Raw genomic sequence first — 19,917 nt, 5'->3', positions numbered from 1 at the left:
ACAAGCCCCCTCGCTGATGACCAATAGTCCCTCAGGAATGGAGTGTCATGAGCCCTTCTCCTAATTCTGATGAAATGTCGATGGGCCCAATCTCATGCTATCTTGTGCAGGGAATTACAGCTGCAGTGAGTTCATGAGCTCAAGAGCCAGACCCTGTCCAGAAGACATCTGTTTGACGTACAGATTTCCATACAGTGCTACTTCTCTAAAAATCTTTAAAAACATTTAATATAGGCAGCACAGCATAATATAGAAAAATATATCAATATTCCTATTAATCTGTTTGTGTTTACCTGATCTATTTTCTGCAGTGTCTTACATAATACAGCACCCTCGAATTCAAACACAAAAATTACTTTCTAGAGGTAAACTCATAATGAAGGAATAATACAGACGATAATGATTTTAACTAATGCAGGTCTATATGCCGTTTCCAAGTACTTTACATACTATGACTTTTACCTCCTATCTGAATATACAGCTATTATCATATGTGTCATATTAAAATTTTCAGCTGAGTGATTTTATCCAGTTGTCTACCCAACTTGAGGGAACATCATAGTGTTCATGCAAGTCTCCAGTCTTTTCAGCTCAACAGATCTTGACCTTGTCATTTTGATTTGTTTTGGAAGGTGCATGTACCTAGGAACTACATGTCTGATCCTTGTAGTCTTAAACATCATCACATCTAAACGACGAGTTTTATAACGTTCCCCACAAATAAAGCCCCCACAAATGGCGGCATAGTCTTCATGCTATCTGACATCTCCTTCATGTGTTCCAGCTCTTGTGTTACACTGCTATAACTGCATTATTTCTTTTGATTTATTATCTTCTTAAAGATTTAACACATTTTTTGTAAATGGTCTTTCTCTCCTAGTGTGTGTGTGTGTGTGTGTGTGTGTGTGTTCGTCTGTCTGTCTGTCTTTGTCTTGTCTTTGAGTGTATACCAATCATGTCCAGGTACCTACAGAAACTGCAAGGTAGTGTCAAACGCTTTAGATCTGGAGTTACAGGCAGCTATGTGCTTCTTAGCATGGGTGCTGGTACCCAAATGTGGGTCCTCTGGAAAATCACTGAGTGTTCTTAACCACACAGCATCTCTGCAGCCTTGTTTAGCAATGCTTTTCTCAATGAAGTTTGTTTGCCTGTCTTTAAGAAGCCTGTGTTTTCTGGTGTGCATGTGCTTTGGGTATGGAGTTCTTTGTTAGGAGTGATGTGGAGTTTAGAGCATACAGAATCTCAGCACATGTCCGTGCTCCTGCTTCTTGGCTACTGCAGATGCTTTGTATCCCTATGAGCTGCTTCCCCCGCCCTGTGATGGAAGGCCTGGCAGAAGCAAGGGAGGAAGGATTTATCTAAGCTCACAGTCATCACACAGTCATCATGGCAGTGATGGCACAGCAGTGGGCAGCACGAGGCTGTCTGTCACGTCTCAATGGACAGAGGAAGCAAAGTGTGGCTACAATCCTCTACTGCATATACTCATGGAACTATTTCTTCCATGTAGGCGTCACTTCCCAATTGTTCCGCAACTTTTCAAAAACAGTTACCAGTTGGGGACCAGGCATTATTCTCTAGTCTTCTTTCCTCTGCCCTACAGTGCTGTTGCCATTCATTTTGTTAATCTATAGTGATGCACTAGATTAACTAAGAGTAAGATGTACTGTATTGTTTCATGTATTATTTCCCAATGTTGTTCTTTTATGTCCTTTTTAATTTTTTTAACTTTCTCCTACCTATGAAATTTTTTCTAATGTGTGTAGGAGATCAGGTTTATTGGCTACAAATCCTTCAGCCTTCATTTATTTTGTCCTCTTGAAAGATAATTTCCCTGAAACTAAAAAAACAAAACAAAACAAAACCACTTAGACTGTTGTTTCTTTTAATTTATTTTACCCAGTGGTCATTATAGTTGCATGGTGTTTAAAAAAAAAAAAAAACAAACCACTGTGATTCTGAGCTTATTCCTCTGGCAATAAGATCATTTCTCCTTGCTCTTCTATTAAGATTCCATTACTTACTTGTTTGTGTGCACAGCGTACATGTGACTGTCAGAGGACAAGTTGCAGAAGAGGGTTCTCTTCTTTGACAATGTAGATTCTGGGGATTGAAGACAAGGCCCCACTGCAGCAATCCTGAAGACCAAGTTATATCGCTGGCCCAAGGTTCTATTTTGTTCTTTTGTTGTTGTTGTTCTTTTTTTTTTCAGCCTGTGGCATCCTTGGTTTTAGATTTCTGTGATTTATCTTTTCAGTGCCCTCTGAATTTCCTGGATGGATGATTTGCTGCCTGACTCATGTTGGCAATGATCTGGCTATTATCCTGTCAAGTATTGTACCTGTTGTTTTTCTCATTACGGCAACAAAATACTCAACAAAAAGAACTTGAGGAAAGAAGAGGTTTTGATTCACAGCTTGAAGGCACAGTCCATTCTGGGAGGGAAGGCACAGAAATAGGAGTTTAATTCAGGGGCCCAGACTATGGACGGATGCTCTTCACATTCAGACTGGGTCTTCCTGACTCAGGCAATCCTTTCTGGAAATGCTTTCACTTGCTTCCATGCTCAGTGAATTGTTTCCTAGATGATTCTAAGTCCAATCAACTTGACACTGAGGGTATCTCTGCCCCATTGCTGCTCACAGCACACTAACGACTCTCACATGCTCCCTACTTGTTTTGAAGTTGTCTTAAAGTCGTTAGATGTTATATCGTGGGGAATTATGTCTACCGCTCTTTGTACTGCCCAGCGTTTTGGCTTGCGATGTCTAGACTGACTATCTACAAGTTTAGGAACATTTCTTTAGCTGTATCTAGTCATCTGCAGGTAGCATTTTCAGACATCTTTTGCTTACCTGTTATTTCTGCTTTCTTTTGATTCTATCTTAGAGCTACTGCATCTGAGTCTGCATGTCCCATAGATTCTATGTACTAGTTTGTAGTTTCGGATGTTTCTGCTCCACTTGTCCTGATCTTGTTTTGTTTTGCTGTATTTTATACTGAGAACCTGCCTTTTGCTGCTGCTGAGATCTGTTTAATTCTTGCACATATTTTCTTGTTGGTAAGTACACAAATGATAATTTGTAATTTCTTTTCATCAACAACTGCAAATCAAAATCTACTCTGACTTATACCTTTGTGTTGTCCTATTCCTATATTTTAGTTTATTCAAACTAAATTTTTAGTTTATTCAAACATTTTTAAATACATTGTTTCCAATATTCTAAAATCTATAGTTCTTCTGATTCTGTTAATTTTTGTGTGGTGGCTTTTTCCCTTAATATGTCTTATAATTCTGAATTATGAAGTCATCTTGGATGAATCTATCTCAAAACCCAACTCCTTAGATCGATGGAATGCCTATTCTTTTGTAAATATGTTATTAACTCCAGCAAGGGTGCAGGTGCAGTATCAATAGTGAATGGTTTTAAATTTATTTCTCAGCCTGGGTTTTTCTCAATTACAACAATATTAGGAATTCAAACCTCTCAAGTATAGGAAGACATGCTTGGGTTTATAAATATTCAGGGGATTCTCTACCAAAAGCCCCAGCTGGAAGAGGCAAAGTCCCTCAGTTGCTGCTGTATGAAAAGGATAATAATTGGAATTCTCTACTAGGATATCTCAAAGTGTTTCAAATTCAGCATACCTGAGTGTGAACATCTTACCTTCTCCCCAAGCCAGCTTGTAGCATATGCATATCACAGATTGCTAGTCTTAGATGTTAGATGAAGTCTTTTGGTGGAGTGTGCACTGAACATCAGGGGCTGAAGTGGGAAGGCCAATGCCTATTCAGAAAAATTCAAGGGTGGAAATGTTTTCTAGAGATTGGATTGGTGGATACAGACACAGAGACATTCAGTAGTTAGCATATTGAGCCCAAGGTAAACTCAATTTATGGGCTAATTGAGGATATTTCAGTAAGCATGCAGAAGCCCAGTTGTGGGGGATAAGTGAGCCCCAATTATGGTCTTTGCTTTATAGGGTAGACTTATCAAAAGAGTCACCTATTAAAATGGTTTATGGATATAAAGATCATTTCATTGAATTTGATCAGAGATGGGAACTAATTTAAATATAGAAGAAAAACCAATGGACTTGCTATAAAAATTTAATGAAAAGCAATACAATAATTTACTGGAATAAACACTGTCTACTACAAATCAGCATCACACAGGAAATAGAGAACCAATCGTTTTGTTTTCTGGTCATTTAAGAGTCAGGTTGAAAAGCTATCTTAAGCATCCTAAGGATTTAGGGGCAGTTAATAGTTGCTAACAATTAGGGGCTCGGTAGGCCAGATTCTCTCTGACTATCTGTAGGCTTGTGTAGTTACTGGGGTGGAGACATTTTCTTCAATAACAGACACTGGTAGGTTGGTCTTGTAGTTAACCCCCTGCACACATTCCCTCACGCAACCCTAAGGAAATTAATTGATAATATAATTATTAATAATAATAATAATAATGGCATAAAAGTAGAAGGGATATTTTAGGGGTGGAGGACACAGGCATGTAATGTGGTATCATGTGACCAAAATACATTGTATACAGGAATGTAATATCATAATGAAAGCCATTGTTATGTAATGTACTAATTGGGAGGATCCTTATTTTACCTTGCATTATCTTTCTCAGCCAACTTAGGAAAAAATAACAAACTTAGACTTAAAAGTTGACTCATAGATAAATATCTTTCAATTTTTTTCATAACTAGTGCAGGTTTCCTGGGTCACTGAGTATCATTTTTGGTTCTGTATTCCAATACCATTGTGGTCTATGTTTAAATGTTTGTGTTCTTGCTCTACAGAGCTACCCACCCTGAACCCATCTTTCTGCCTGGTCTCCTCTCCTCTATGCAGCACCTCTCTAGACAGTAGCTGCAACAGAAGTCCCTTGACCCCTCCATAGAGCCTTCTGTTAAACGCATATCACCCACCTTTCAGCCAAATGCTGATGATCCTGTGTTGAAAGCTCAGAAGTTAGGACTGGTGATACAGGCCTGTAACCCTAGCGACACTGGAGGCTGGGTCAGGAGGGTGACAAGTTCAAGGCTTGTCTAAACAGCTTACCTGAGATCTTCTACATCGAATGGGGATGTAGCTCAGCAGTAGAGCACTTATTCTTCCATGTATGAGGTCCTCAGTTCAATCCTTTGTCCTACAAAAGAAAAGGAAACTTAAATAGGCACCCACCCGCCCTCTGCTCCTTTGTTGTAGTGTTAAGAAGTCCATGTACACTTCCAACCTTTTCATAATGAAGTGCTTACTCCACAAGCAGCAGGTAAGCCTTTCTTATTAATTCAGAGCACATCACTTTATTTACGGAGCCAAACCACATCATATCCTGCTCATAATTCTCCAATGATTTCCCATCTCACTCAGAAGAAAATTCAAACTTCTAAAGCAACATACAGGCAAGAGCCTGGTTGATGTGATCAGAAAGCGGGCTGTCTTCCTTCTGTAGCCTATTTAGGGCTCATCTACAATGTTGGTACTCCAGGGACTGTGTTTCTGATCTTGAAATACAAAATTATATTATGTCCTCTGTCACTCTGTCTTCTACGCTGCCTTTATTGCACTTCTTTCTCAGCCATAGCAAAGTAAGTGTCTCTACAAATGTTCTCATGTTGCTTTGTTAGTTATTGCCAGCCTGCGTACCTAGAGCTTGCTGCTAATTTTAAAGCAGCCAGGTCCCTCCCTGCCTGAAGCAAAGTAGGTGCTTTATTAATATGCATTGACCCATTGGAAATGTTATCTCAACCTGTTTAGTGGCCTGAATAAAAGGTGGAAGCAAATTTAATAATCTGACATATTATTAAGCATAAAACAATAAAAAGGTAGATTAGTAGAAAGAAGTACACATGGGTGGGCCTCTGGCTTGCTCTTGTGGGTGGTGTGCTGCTTTCCAGAAGCAATGGTGGTAGTAGAGATGAGGGTCTGGGAGAGGTGTCAGGATGACCGGCATTCACCTAAGAACTGGCTCTTGCAAACAACCTGTTTGTTCTGTCCAGAGGAAGAGAGTGTGAGAATAAGCTTGGACTTGATGAAATTTGGATGACATAGAGCCTGATTTGAAAACATAAACCCTTTGTCTCTAGGGCAGCCCAGTCACTAGTGCAGGTGGATCCCATGGTGAGACTCTACCAGGAGAAGATAATTAGCCATCCATGCATGGAAACTAGACTTCTGCACTCCTCTTGGCTCCAGGAGGCAGCAAGAGCCAGTGCTAATTGTAGGTCTGGAGCTGTGGCTAGCTTCCTGGGGGATATTTGGAAGTAAAATTGGTCATGGGAAGGTGATAGGCTTGACATGGAGAAAATTAGGTTATACCAAAAATACATGAGGAGAATCAAATCAAAGCAAAGTGAGGTGTTTCCTGATTTGGGAGGAAAGGGAAGAGTAGAATCCAAGCATTGAGATTCATGGTTTTTCTCTTTCTTTGGCAGTGAGTGGGGTAGGTTCCACAGGAGAGTCTCGTCTCTAGATTACAAAACGATGACAAGGAAGGTGTTTATTTCAAAGCCATCCTCCTACGGGTGACTGTGTCTTAGCTAGGGCCTACTGCATGGCATTGCTAGAACATGGCTTTATTTCCCTGATTCTTTCTACTTCCTCTTTGTTCTGTGAAGGAGGGATTCGCTCCAGCCTGCATATAGGACACAGGGAGAAGATTTGACCCTAAACAGTATTTTTTTTAAAAAAACTGCTTCTTGTTTCCAACCAATTTAAAGTTTGAAATATGCAATAAATAATAAACAAATAATAAAGCAATCATCGTCTTGGAACAGTTCTCTCGATGAGCCAGGTGTCATGGATTATCTTCAATGCCAATAACTAGGATCTTAAATCAGGCAAAATATTAACCATTAACATATTCTCGTGAATAGAAATCAGAGGTGGCTTACCATTTCATATCAGTAGAGGCTGTCAAATACTTTAAAATTAAATAACAGAAACATTTTAGTAGAATATTTTATTAAAGTATAAAGGCTTGATAGGTAGTAGGTCAGTCTATAGTAATTCTGATTTATCAGACATGGAAATATAGATGTGTTAGGTAACTGGTAGAGTTTAAAATATAAAGTATTCTGTGTACATGTGTGCACATTCTACATTCGTGCTTGTGGGAACAAGTGTGTTTGTGGATGCAGATGTGCATATGTGTGAACAGACTCACACCATAATATGTGTATGTGCATGTGAACATGAGAGGATAATCTCACATGTATGTTGTTCCTCTGGTTTTATCTCTATATATATATATATAAAGAGAGAGAGAGAGAGAGAGGCTCTCTCACTGGACTGGAATTTGCTAAGATGCCTAGATTATCAGGTCAGAGAGTATCAGGCATCCTCCTGTCTCTGCATAAACCAAAACATAGGTTAAAACTATACATCAAACCCAGATTCTGCCACATGATTTCTGGAGATTGATTTCAGGTCCTCGAGCTCCCAAGAAAAGTGCTTTATCGACTGAGCCATCTCTCCAATATTGAATCACTAATTTGATGCTTTGCTTTTGAAGTTTTTCAAAACTTCCCCTAACTAACCCCTTCTCCCCTCATCCCCCAACCTCTTCCCAACCTTTGGGGATCTGAATTCTACTCTCTCCTATAAGATGAGCTTTCCATACTTCTCACTTATATGTGAAAATCATTGCTTTGTATTCAAATGTAGATAATAACTCATTATAGATGTCTTCAGTACTAAAGGTTTACAGCTCCATAGTGGTAAAGTTTACTGAAGCAGCCTTTTCAAGCTGTTGCTTTCAACTTAAATGTACTTTGGGCTGAAGGACAATTTGATAGCAGTCACTGTCATGATTTTCATGTTAATCTTTGCCCTCCTGGTAATGGAGACCTTTACATCTAAGTGGGTGGAGAAGGGGAGAAGGGGTTAGTTTGCTGTTTCAAAGTCATTGTTAAACAGATGATTAAGTTCTAATGTTCTGTGTGCAGTAGCTTATTATTGTTGATTATTTTTTCGGTTGTTTAGATGAGAAAGGTTTGAATGTTTTTACCCAAATGAAATTATAAGTACTTCAAGTGATGGGTAAGTTAGGGGCAATAAAAGTGCCCCATGTTGAAATATTGTGAATTCCAGGACTCAGTTTCAATGAACTTGGAGACAAGTTTCAACTCCACCACACAGTATGACCAAGGCAAAACACACTAATCGTGTGACCCTTCTGGGCTGTTTTTTGATTTGTTTTTTAAGTTGCTAATATGATGTTCCATGTGCCATTACAGCAGGTAACTCACAGCTGAGGTGCTAGATTAATTACCACGGGAATTCAGAAAAAGGACAGAATGATGCTTGTTGAGATGATGGGGGAGGAGAGGAAGAAAGGAGGGACCATCATTCCAAAACTATTTAGTGGTTTACACACTCTGACTTAGTCATTCACTTCTAACAACCACCACTATTTTTTATTTTATGCGATAAAACTGATATGTGTTTGAGCGACTTTCCATCAAATTGATGTATTATTACATTCAATAGTTATTTCATAGTGGGTTGATGCATAATAGAAATATAATAGAAATGCAGGGCAGAAAGGTGGGCCATCAGAGAATTCAACACAGAAGTAATTTTAAGCCAAAATTATTATTATTATTTTTTTTTTTGGTTTTCGAGACAGGGTTTCTCTGTATAGCTCTGGCTGTCCTGGAACTCACTTTGTAGACCAGGCTGGCCTCGAACTCAGAAATCCACCTGCCTCTGCCTCCCGAGTGCTCCCCAACAGGCTTTCCTTTCTTTAGTAATCAATTGTCTAGGGACAACATCACACCACTGGTCGAAGAACAAGATAGCTTTTTAGATGACTCTCAGATGTGAAAGTGTTCTGGCTAGGTGTTCTTTTTGAGCTATGATTTCTGGCCCCACCAATGTGTGAGTCTCTACTTCTCATCAGATAGAAGCATGGAGAAAGTTTCACCAAGTGTGGAGAGTAGCGTTTGCTACCCACTGCCACTCATCCTGTTTTCTGACAGGTCCAGGCCCTTATTAGAACCTGACACTACATTCCTCATTGAGCTCAGATGTTAATTCATGAAAATACGAGCATCTATAAACATCTGCAGTGAGGAACAGTCATCTATTCACTGGCAGGCCTGAGGAAACACAACCGATGATGGTATTAATAAAAGATCCATTTCATTTACACGAACTCAGATCGCACAGCAGTATAGGACACAGAAATCCCTGTGGCTGAAGGAAGAAGACACAAGAATAGGTTTAGTCTCTTTGCTTTTCTACATGAAAATCATCCCAGATGAATAATTTAAGAATACAGTATGGCTGTATTAATCATTTACTCATTCTCTGGTTGTTAAGGCAAATATCCCCAAATCATTTTTTAATAATGTGTAATTCTTCTCTTGATATTTGTTACATTATTTCCTCAACTAAATTGTTACCTGCTATAAACACAATCCATATATGCACTTTCTATTCTTTGTGGTGGGTTGGTGATTCTTGACTGAAGCAGTAGTGCCTGGTTACATGGTTAAAAAAATGAGAGGAAAATGGTAGGGAGAGGAAGTGAGAGGAAGTGAAACCCCCAGACACACATCAAGGTCTGCTCCTATGCTAGAAGTAGAAAGAACACACTGTGGCAAGCCAGGACATGGAGGAATTGGACTTTCTCATTAATTCTATATGGAAGCTTAGCAGTTCACAGCACTTGTTGCTGTTTCAGGTTGTATGTAAGATGGACAGGTGGGAAGATCATCCACAGGATGGGTATCTTCCAGATACAAATGACTGATAGGTCAAGTTAACAAGGACACTACAGCAGGGCAGAATCTTCAGAGGAAAGACCACTGGCTAGCAAAAGATGTAAAGATAAATAGAAAAAGGGGGAAAAATCCAACAAAGGTCATCAGACTGCCTGGGCATATGTGGTAATATTAATGCTGCTAAAAAAACATACTTAAAAATAAGCAAACAATCTAGAAGTTCTAGTTAGTAGATGGTATGCTTTTATAAGTGACCCAGAGTACTGTGTACCACAACCAGCTTCATTAAGCAGTAGCTAAACTTGCACCTTGATAAATTGATAGAACTTACAAAAACAAGAATGCCATTTCCCTAGACCAGTATAAGTTCCAGCAACATTCTAAATATGTATCCATATAGCCACAGGTGAGTGCAGCTCTCATCTTTTATCGAACAAAGAGCTTATTTTATTGCATTGAATGGGGACTATCACAGAGATCCTCACCTCATAAAAATGCAGACAGCGATTGATGATGGGGTGCCCAGTCACAGTTAATGTATCTACAACCCAACTCCTATACCTAAGATCAGAGAAAACGGAATGCAAAGAGTGTCAAAGCCAGGGGAACAGGATGCGTGCTGCTACATAAAGTCATCTAGCCATGGCAGGGAAGCTGTATCCATGCAATCGCAACAGTAGGCTTGCTGACAAAGAGTTCTGTACTGACAGCACCAGCTTACATCCCAACATGGACCTCAGACGTTTCATAAGCCACTCTCCCCCTCCCCAACTGCATCACATGAAGAAATCTACTGAGACTGAGAGAAAGACTTATTCAGTGACTGCTGAGAGAGGGGGAGAATGTTTTCTCCAGGAATGAGAGGCTAGCCCATCTCAGATGGGCAACCCTAAAAACATGCATATATGAATAATACTAAATGGGTTATGGTTCTGTCTGTCTCTCTGTCTCTCTGTCTCTCTGTCTCTGTCTCTGTCTCTCTGTCTCTGTCTCTGTCTCTGTCTCTGTCTCTGTCTCTGTCTCTCTCTCTCTCGGTGTGTGTGTGTGTGTGTGTGTGTGTGTGTGTGTGTGTGTGTGTATGGATGTGTGAGGAAGCTGAGAATTTGAGCTAGGGTCTGCTTTTTAGTGAGGTGTGCTTAATGTACCACCAGCTTTTGACTCTTGTTATACCTCCATGTATAGCACAAACCAGCAACATTTTAATTTTCCAATTGGAGGATGTCTTTTCAGAACTTAGCATTCCTTAAATGTGATGTTTCTGTTTTCCACCCATGAGCAGCAATTTTGGCTGTTGTTTGTTACAATAAACTCCCTATTTCCAGAACTGATCAAATGTCACTTTCCAGGCTTTGTTAAGGGTCTTGTAATTTCTCTCCCAGCTCTTTGTTTTCTCGGCTACTTTTCTGAATTTTACGTATTTCTTTATGGTAACATCTCACATCTAGATACTGTGTTCTCTGTCAGGCATCTATTTGCACAGCAAATCACCTTAAAATTTATCCATTGAAAACAGTAAGGCTGGGGATGTGGCAGTTGGTAGAGTACTTACTTAATTTGTAAAAGACCTAAGGGTTCATCCCCAGCTACACACACACACACACACACACACACACACACACTCAGAGTGATATTATGCCACATTGTCATAATCACACACACACTCAGAGTGGTATTATGCCATATTGTCATAATCCTAGTTCTTAGGGGATAGAGGCAAGAGGACCTGAGCTTCAAGGTCATACTGAGCTACTTAGGGATTTTGAAGCTAGTCTGGGCTCTACTAGTCCCTCCCTGTCCCCAAGGTAACAACAGTACTTTATCTATGTTAACTCCATGAGTCAGGTAGGCAGTATGCTCTCACCTGGATTCTGACCTCTTTAAATTGACTGTGAGTCAGGCTCTCCAGACTCTTCCCCAAGGTGGCCAGGAGTTTCTAAGAGAAACAGTTGCTTGGTAACAGCCTCACCATCATCACTGACTTCTACCCGTCAACACACATCCTCAGCCAAGGAGGGAGTCAGGCACAGGAGAAATAACCTTATTTCCAAAGTAGGAAGACCTGCAAATTCCCAGTGAGGAAGGATGTGAAAGAATGGAACTCGTTGCTTTCCTTTTTTTTTTTTTTTTGGTTTTTCGAGACAGGGTTTCTCTGTATAGCCCTGGCTGTCCTGGAACTCACTTTGTAGACCAGGCTGGCCTTGAACTTAGAAATCCACCTGCCTCTGCCTGTTGCTTTCCTTTTATGGGGAGGATAGAACAAGGTCTCATGTAGCCCAGGGTGACCTGGAATTCACTATGGAGCCAAGGATAACCTTTCACTTCTGATTATCCAGCATCCACCTTCTGAGTGCCTGGATTACAGATATGCACTACCATGTCCCCATGTGATACTAGGGATGGAAGCCATGGTCTTGTGCATGCTAGGAGAGCACTGTATCAACAGAACCATATCTTTCTTTCTTTCTTTCTTTCTTTCTTTCTTTCTTTCTTTCTTTCTTTCTCCCCCTCCCCCTCCCCTCCCCCTCCCCCACCCCTCCCCCTCCCCCTCCCCTTTCCTCCTCCATCTCTCTCCTAAATTTTAAAGTAACTGTCTATAGTAAACTGGTATTTAGATATGAGATCCTACCATAGCAAACATCTATGTGAGACTGGAAAGTAGATAGAAACAGAAAGTTTAGAAATAAATTGCAAGAACTTGGCAAACACTGAGAAGAATGGGTTATTAACATCTTGTCTACTTTGCACGGAGGAAGGGCTGTAAAAGTACAGTGAGATTGGGTGTGGAGATAGGGAGGGAAGCTTGGCATCCTATCTCTCCATTGAGTATGGTAGGAGGATTCTCTTTCATTTGTTTATCCAGAAAATGATGTGTGGATGCATGCCACACACCAGGAAGTGTCCAGTTAGGAGCTCAACTGTGAGCCTGACAGACAAAACACCTGCCTCCTTGAAAGCCACATGCTGGTAGAGGAAGCAAGAGGACAGGCAAGGAAAACAATCAATAAGCAAGATCATTAGAGGATATGCACTGCAGAGAAACAGAAACAGCGACTTAGTACAGAGACTGTGCAGCGGAGAGCGTGGTTGGCAGAGCTTGCCCCTGACCTGAGAGCTGGAAAGATATGAACTAGCCCAAGGAGGAGGGAAGGGCAGGCTGGCAGGTTCAAAATGCTCCAGTGTCAGCCATAGCATGGTACACCCATATTACTGTGAAGCCAGCAGGCTGGACCACAAGGAGTAGCCTTGTATCAATGGGATTGAGGTCAGGTGAAAGTCACATTTCTCTACGAGATTTGTTAACATGTTAGGCTAATTATCTATCTAATTATGTATAAGTGTAAACCTGGCACAAAGAACAATGCAGACTCTGTACTTCAAAAGGCCATGCCAAAACAGTCAAGCAAATACAGTGTATGCTTGTTTCCATAGTCAAACTAAATGATTGCTAAAGGTAAGGTCTTCAGGATATGCCTAGCTTAGTAGAAAATGTATGCAAAGTTTCCTTTTCATGCATTTCAGGGGAGAGAGAGAGAGAGAGAGAGAGAGAGAGAGAGAGAGAGAGAGAGAGAGAGAGAGAGAGAGAATATGAATAAAAATGTTTCATGTCTGTCACTTTATGCCTTTTGCAGAAATGACCAGGCTTAGGGGCTGCAGAGATGGCTCAGCAGTTAAGAGCATTTGCAGCTCTTGTGGATGAGATCCACTCAAGTTACCCCCACCTAGAATTACATCTCTAGGGAATCTAATACACTTTTCTGGACAATGTGGCCACCTACACACATGTGCACATGTCAACACACAGGTACACATATATCCTTGCAATTAAAAACAAAGAAAAATAAGTACCTAATAAAAATAAAGAACTGACCACCATTGTTTTTATTTTGGCATGAGAGAAAATATCCTAAGCACAGCACATTTATGCTTAAAATCATCCCAACACTCCTAAATCATTTCTCACAGAAACTTTTGTATTTAAATTTATTATAATAAGAAATAAAAATTAGCAAATGGTTTAATACGTTGTAGTCTAGGAAACAGCTAGCCTGAGCTACATAATGAAACACTTTCTTTAAATAAAAAAAAAAAAAGAAAGAAATAAAAACAAAATAAGCAAAACAGCACTCATGTTTCTCTACTTAGGTTGATTCCAGCTGGATCCAAAAAGGAGAGACAGAGACAGAGAGAGAGACAGAGAGAGAGACAGAGAGAGAGACAGAGACAGAGACAGAGACAGAGACAGAGACAGAGAGAGAGACAGAGACAGAGAGAGGTGTTTTCTGGGTATGGAAACATGACTCTGAAGTTAAAGGCATGCACTATTCTTGCAATGGCTCCTAGCATCCACATCTGGCCTGTAACTCCAGTGCCAGAAGAATCCATCCATGCACTACATTAGCCTCTGAGGAAACCTGGGCTTTTACACATGAGTAAAAATAAAATACAACCTATACAAAAATGTCTCTGATTACTGTTATATAATTATTGTGCTGGGTCCCCTAGTGCCTTTCTTTATGACCTCATTCTCTGTACTCTGAATGGAAATTGTATCAATTATAATCAAATTTCACACTTTGACTTTTTCTCATAGCAAAACAATAGAGGATTTCTAATAAAGCTATACTAACAGATAATCATAATCCAGAAATCTGTGTCTTGAGAACACGCTAATGTTGGAAGCTATTGGTAATGTGGTAACATGAATATTATTACCAAAAGTTATGGCTCTGTCATTCCTCAGGGGATTTTAAGAGATGATCCTCTTTAAGAATTACCAAAGTACTGAAGCCAAAGTTCCCTCCATCTCCGTAATCATATCAGTCTGTCTACCTAAGCGCCTCGCCCTAAGGGTATAAGCACCTTTGCTACATTAACTTGGTCCTTTTATATATTTTCAGTACGGTTTTTTTTTTTTTTTTTTTGGATTTCTGTAACCTCCATCTCTGATAACTTAGCTATTTACCAATTCTGGCGAAGTGTCAGAAACTCTTGGGCAGTTCTTAAGAGCTGTCACCAGGGGGCGCTGATTCAATTCTCACTTGTGCTTGCAACTCTTCCAGAGGACCAGAGTTCAGTTTCCAGCACCCATATTACTCTCGACCACTTGTAACTCTAGCTGCAGGGCATCTAACACCCTCTTCTGGCCTCTGAGGGTACCTTCACTCATGAGTCCAGACATACATATATACAGAATTCAAAATAAAAATGGAACTAATACCCCAAACTGCTTGGGTAGCAAGGACAAGAGACTAGATACCCCCAGAGATCTAGGATAAAACCAAATACTACTATTCTAACACAGAAATAAACAAACCTATTGCAGCGATAAAATGACCCCTAACGACATTCTGCTGTACTCATAGATCAGCGCCTTGCTCAGCCATCATCAGAGTTCTTCCTGCGGTGAGAACGCTACAGACACCCACAGCCAAACAGGGTGCAGAGAGTGAGACCTTGGACCACTCAACCCTAACGGGGATGTCTGTATCAAATCCCTCCTCACAGGACTCAGGGAACCCACAGAAAGGGAGGAAGAAAGAGCGTAAGAGCCAGAGGAAATGGAGGACACCAAGGAAACAAGCCTTCTAACTCAACATGATCAGAGCTCATATGAGCTCACAGAGACTGAAGCAGCATGCATAGCGTCTGCACAGGTCTGCACCAGACCCTCTGCCCTTCTATGATGACTTCCAGTTTAGTGTTTTGATGGGATTCATGAGCGTGTGAATGAGTGGATCTCTGAGTCTTGCGCCTTCTCTTGGGCTCTTTTCCTTCTGTTCGCTTGTCTTGTCCAACTCTGATGCAATAGGTTTTCTTATATATCATTATATTATTATATTACATTTAACTTTATTATCCCTCAGAAGCCTGTTTATTTTTTTAATGAGACAGGAAGGGAGTGGATCTTGATGAGAGGAGAGGTGTGGAGGTCCTGACAGGAGCAGGGGGGAGGGGAAAACATAATCAGGCTGAATCTATTTTTATTTAAAAAAAAAAAAAGCAAAAACTAAAACATTTTTAAAAAGGAGTCCTAAGGTCGACGTGTTCCTTTACATCCAGGTCCTAGTGGGCTAAGGTGAGCCCACTGCTGGGTTACAGTCCAGCCCAACTTCCAGCCATTGCCTGAGTATTTCTTTGGTTGAATCGCATTTAGTTTTCCATAACATCAGTTTCATCCATGAATGCATGATAACATTTTAAATCCACATCTCATTTACCATCCTCTTATGTGCACAGATCAGCTTTCATGGTCACGTGTTATTAGGTTCTTTGGGCTGAGCGTCCACGTGACAGGAATGTAAAGGTGTCACGTGATAAGATGCGTTTTGCATTCATGTTGCTTTTACTTATCATATATTAGGAGAATAATTAGCAGCTTGGGAAATAATCATAAACATAGATACCCTTAGGTTCTAACACAACCACTTCGAGCCTTAATTTCTCTGGTGTGAAAAATCTGAATTAACATGTGGCCATTAGGGATTGTCCAAATATTATTATTCGGCACTTACTTTTGATGAGTTACAATATTAATTAAATGCTACAACTAAAGGACACTGTATGCAAATTAGGCAAATTAAGAGAAATTTATATTTTTTAACTTAATCTAGATCATGCACAAGAAGTAAATGTGTTAGTTTGCATGTAGGTCAGTGGAGTCACAGTTTCAATCAAGTAAAACTATATGCATATGTCACAGAAGCTTGTATGTGCCAGCTATTACTAGTTTGACATTTATGTCAGGGAGCTAAATTCTTTTGGCATTGCAAAGTCAAGAACACTACAATCCCTCTGATCTAGGCCACAGAAAATGACAAGAATCCCCACTCTTGTATGTACATAGAGAAGAATCTTCTCACAGAATTGCAGTTGTTTCTAAAAACTGCTTGCATACTCATGAACTATAGAAATGGTGCTAAACATTAAATTTTATTTTAGAAGACATATTGTTATTTCTTTTTTTTTCCATATTGTTATTTCTACTCTATAGACAGGGTTTAGGTTTGGAAAGATTTACTCATTTTTTTAATGGCAGGAAATGGGAAATTAATAAGATTTAGGATCTCAATTTTTAAAGATATCTTTTATTCTCACTGGTGTGTGTGTGTGTGTGTGTGTGTGTGTGTGTGTGTGTGTGTGTGTGCATTACTGCATGGGCCCAAGGAAGCCAGAAGAAGGTTTGAGATCCACTGGAGCTGAAGTTACAGGTCGTTGTGAGCTACCCAACATGTGCGTTGCAGACAAAACTCAAGTCTTCTGAAAGAGGAGCCTGTGCTCTTAGCTGCTGAGACATCTCTCTGGCTACACGACTTCATTAAAAACAAAGTGGAATGAAGCAGCGCCGTCTTTAGACTGCTGGAAAAAGAACAAACTTGATTTCAGAGTACTGTGATGTGGGAAGTTGGCTCAGGGCTTCATGTCACCACAGAGGAAGGACATTTGCTTAAATGCTGATTCCTAGAAAGCACTGCAGACCAGATGGCTATGATTTCTTAAATATTTCAAAAATAGCTTTGGCCTGAACATAGCACCAAGCATGAAGACAGTCTCTCCGAATCTGCATGAATAACTGGATTGTATAACGGAGCCCAGGCTGTGCATAAGAAGAGTGTAGTAAATCATTCAGCATGGCTGTTGAAATCAAGGACTAGGAATCCAGGGAGGTCAACTCACTAACTGAGGTCAGAGTAGCCCTTCTTGGCAGACATGGTACGATGCTAATATCTCAGGAGTTCTTTCTACAATGTCATTATTTGCAGTGCAAATTATAAATTCTGTAGACACAGGGGCTTGGTTAAAAAGTATTAGGATAAGAGAAACACTGCTGGAATTTTTATTCTAAAAAAAAAAACAAAAAACAAAAAACTATCACTGGCAATGTGACTGGCCAGAAGTGAGGATGCCAATTAGTATAGTCTACTTCTTCTAGAGGAAGTGGTTGCAAAACTAAAGACCATATTTGATGACATGAGAGGCATCTCTGATTGTCAAGACTGGGGAGGGGTTAAGGGAATCCAGCAGACAAAGGCTAAGGGTGCTGTTTAAATATCCTGTAGTGGATGGGATGTTCCCACAGCACTTCCGCTCACGTGACCCTTTCCCAGTAATCATCTGGTCCAGTTGTCAGTAGCACACCCATGTTCAACACACTTCCATATTCCGGTGTAATGCCACCTGTGTCTGAGTGAGTACAGTTGCAGTGTCTGGAGTTCAAGTTGCCCTCAGCCATTAATATTCACCGTGGATCTATGAGTACCAATCCTTATAACGTATCTTCCGGTGAAAGGGTGAGGATACAAATGGCCCAGCTCTGCGGTACAGGCCTCACGGCTTCATGAAGGATTTCATCTTTGAATTCTAAGCTAATTAAATGCCTGTGTTCCCAACACTGAAGAGGCTGAAACTGGAGGGTTGCTGTGAGTTCCAAACCTGCCTGGGCTGCAGTGGAAAACCCTGTCTCAAAAGAAAAAAAGAAGAGATTAATGATAGCACCATACGTGATAAGGGGCTTACACAGAGGGAGAGCTTCCTGCTGGGGGCTTCCATTCTATCTGTGGAGGCAGACATGGAAGTCCTCATTGTTAATGACAGTTAGTCTACAGGTACGAGGGATGCTGCCCCAGGGTTGGCGGACCTGTATGTAACCTCTAGGATTATGCAAAGCTGCAAGGAGAAAGTAACACTTCTGGTACAATTTTAAGGAAAATAAATAAATAAAAGGAAGAAATCTAGTCTCATGGAACCCCTTTGTAGGCTGAAACCTCCCTTTCTGCTCACCACTCACCAGAGGTAGTGGAAAGGAAAGGTTATTGGGATCTGGGAGAAGTGGGCCTGTATAGAAATTGTACTTTGAAGCAAATCCAATCTGTGTTGTCAGGAAACCAGCAGTTCAGCTCACAGGATTCAGTAGTGGCAGCTTTGATCCATTCCCCAATACTTCATGAATATACCAGCGGTCCAGTTCAGTAGTGTTAAGCTAGCAAACACAAATGTCAGCAAGGTGGCATGACCCGGCAGATATAGCCAGGACTCAACCCTATTGGCCCGAGTCAACAAGAGCAACCAGGACCACCAGGGATGCCAGGGGAAGCTCTCGGCTGTGCCTCTCTCTGCAAAGCTGAGAGACCAGTGGAGTGTTGTAAAGCAAGCTATGCAAGCCAGCCACTGTCGCTGTCCACTGAGTCCTCTTTATACTCCCTCCAAACATCATGTGTCCTCCAATGGGCCTTGCCTCACCATGTGAGTCTGTATCACCTGACATCACTTTGCCAATCGGCCCAAGTCCAAGGCAGTGTGCAAGAAGCCGCCAGAGCACCACTAGACATTTTGTGTGTGTGTGTGTGTGCATTTCTCTCTCTGGAGTCACGACAAGAGGAGATCCACAACACAATGTAAGGCAAACCAACACATGTGTGTCATGAAGAATTTGTCATCAAGCATCCTTTCACATGTTTGCTTTAGCAAATCATCCTTTCACCTGTGCCTGCTTCAGTGAACTGTCCATTGACATAACTGACTTTCCAAAGAAAGAAGTTTCCACTTTGTCCCTTGCACAAAATTGCTAATCTAGATCACAGAGAAAGTTGGTGGGAGAGGAACACAAACAAGTTTTTGCCAAGACTTCAGGCCTAACACTGGCATACTTTTTTCGTCTTCTTTCCATGTTTTTAAGAATTATTTTTATTGTTTGAGAATTTCATATGTGTATAAAACCCATGCTCAAATTCCTTCCATCCAACTTTCCTGTTCTTTCTCCACCACTGTTCCTTCCCAGAGTCCTCTGTTTTGTTTCTCAACCTACTCTTTCCCCTTGATGCTGCCCGAATGTGCAGAAGTGTAGAACCATCCACTGAACCATATGTAGCATCTTGGGAACCACATCCCTAAAGAAAACTGACTCCCAGCCTACCAGATTCACTTACTCTTAGGGAGACATTTAAATGTTCCAATGAGGCTGGGCAGCAATAAAAATAATTAAGACAGATTATAACTCCAAGCAGGAAGTGGTTTTTTTTTGACAGTCTAATTTTTTTTTCTGCTTTGTAAAACTTTTCTCAGAAGAGCAATGCCATACTCCTGAACTTCATAGGTTTTCACAGAATATGTCTGACACCTTTCCCAGGGGTGAATGCTAAATGAACCAGAAATTGAGATGGTAATGTTTTTGTGGTTTCA

The 19,917-nt window shown here is 40.6% G+C and overlaps 1 long non-coding RNA gene across 2 annotated transcripts in view; it reads right to left on the bottom strand.

Moving 5' to 3' along the window:
• Nucleotides 1–2,217: 2,217 nt before the first annotated feature.
• The window catches only part of LOC115031768 (uncharacterized), a 41,591-nt gene continuing 23,891 nt past the window's right edge, over nt 2,218–19,917 (bottom strand). The window contains exons 3-5 of one of the 2 annotated variants that reach the window (XR_003837430.2): nt 5,072–5,159; nt 3,669–3,788; nt 2,218–2,435 (exon numbers count right to left, since the gene is read on the bottom strand). This is a non-coding gene — a long non-coding RNA (uncharacterized LOC115031768). Of the gene's footprint in view, nt 2,436–3,668; nt 3,789–5,071; nt 5,160–16,810; nt 18,196–19,917 lie in introns of those variants that run through there. The other variant, XR_015048594.1, reaches the window with a different exon arrangement.

This window comes from Mus caroli, unplaced genomic scaffold, assembly GCF_978045245.1.
Source record: "Mus caroli unplaced genomic scaffold, Mus_caroli_1 scaffold_10, whole genome shotgun sequence".
NCBI lineage: Eukaryota > Metazoa > Chordata > Mammalia > Rodentia > Muridae > Mus > Mus caroli.
This window is presented reverse-complemented; position numbering and strand designations above follow the sequence as displayed.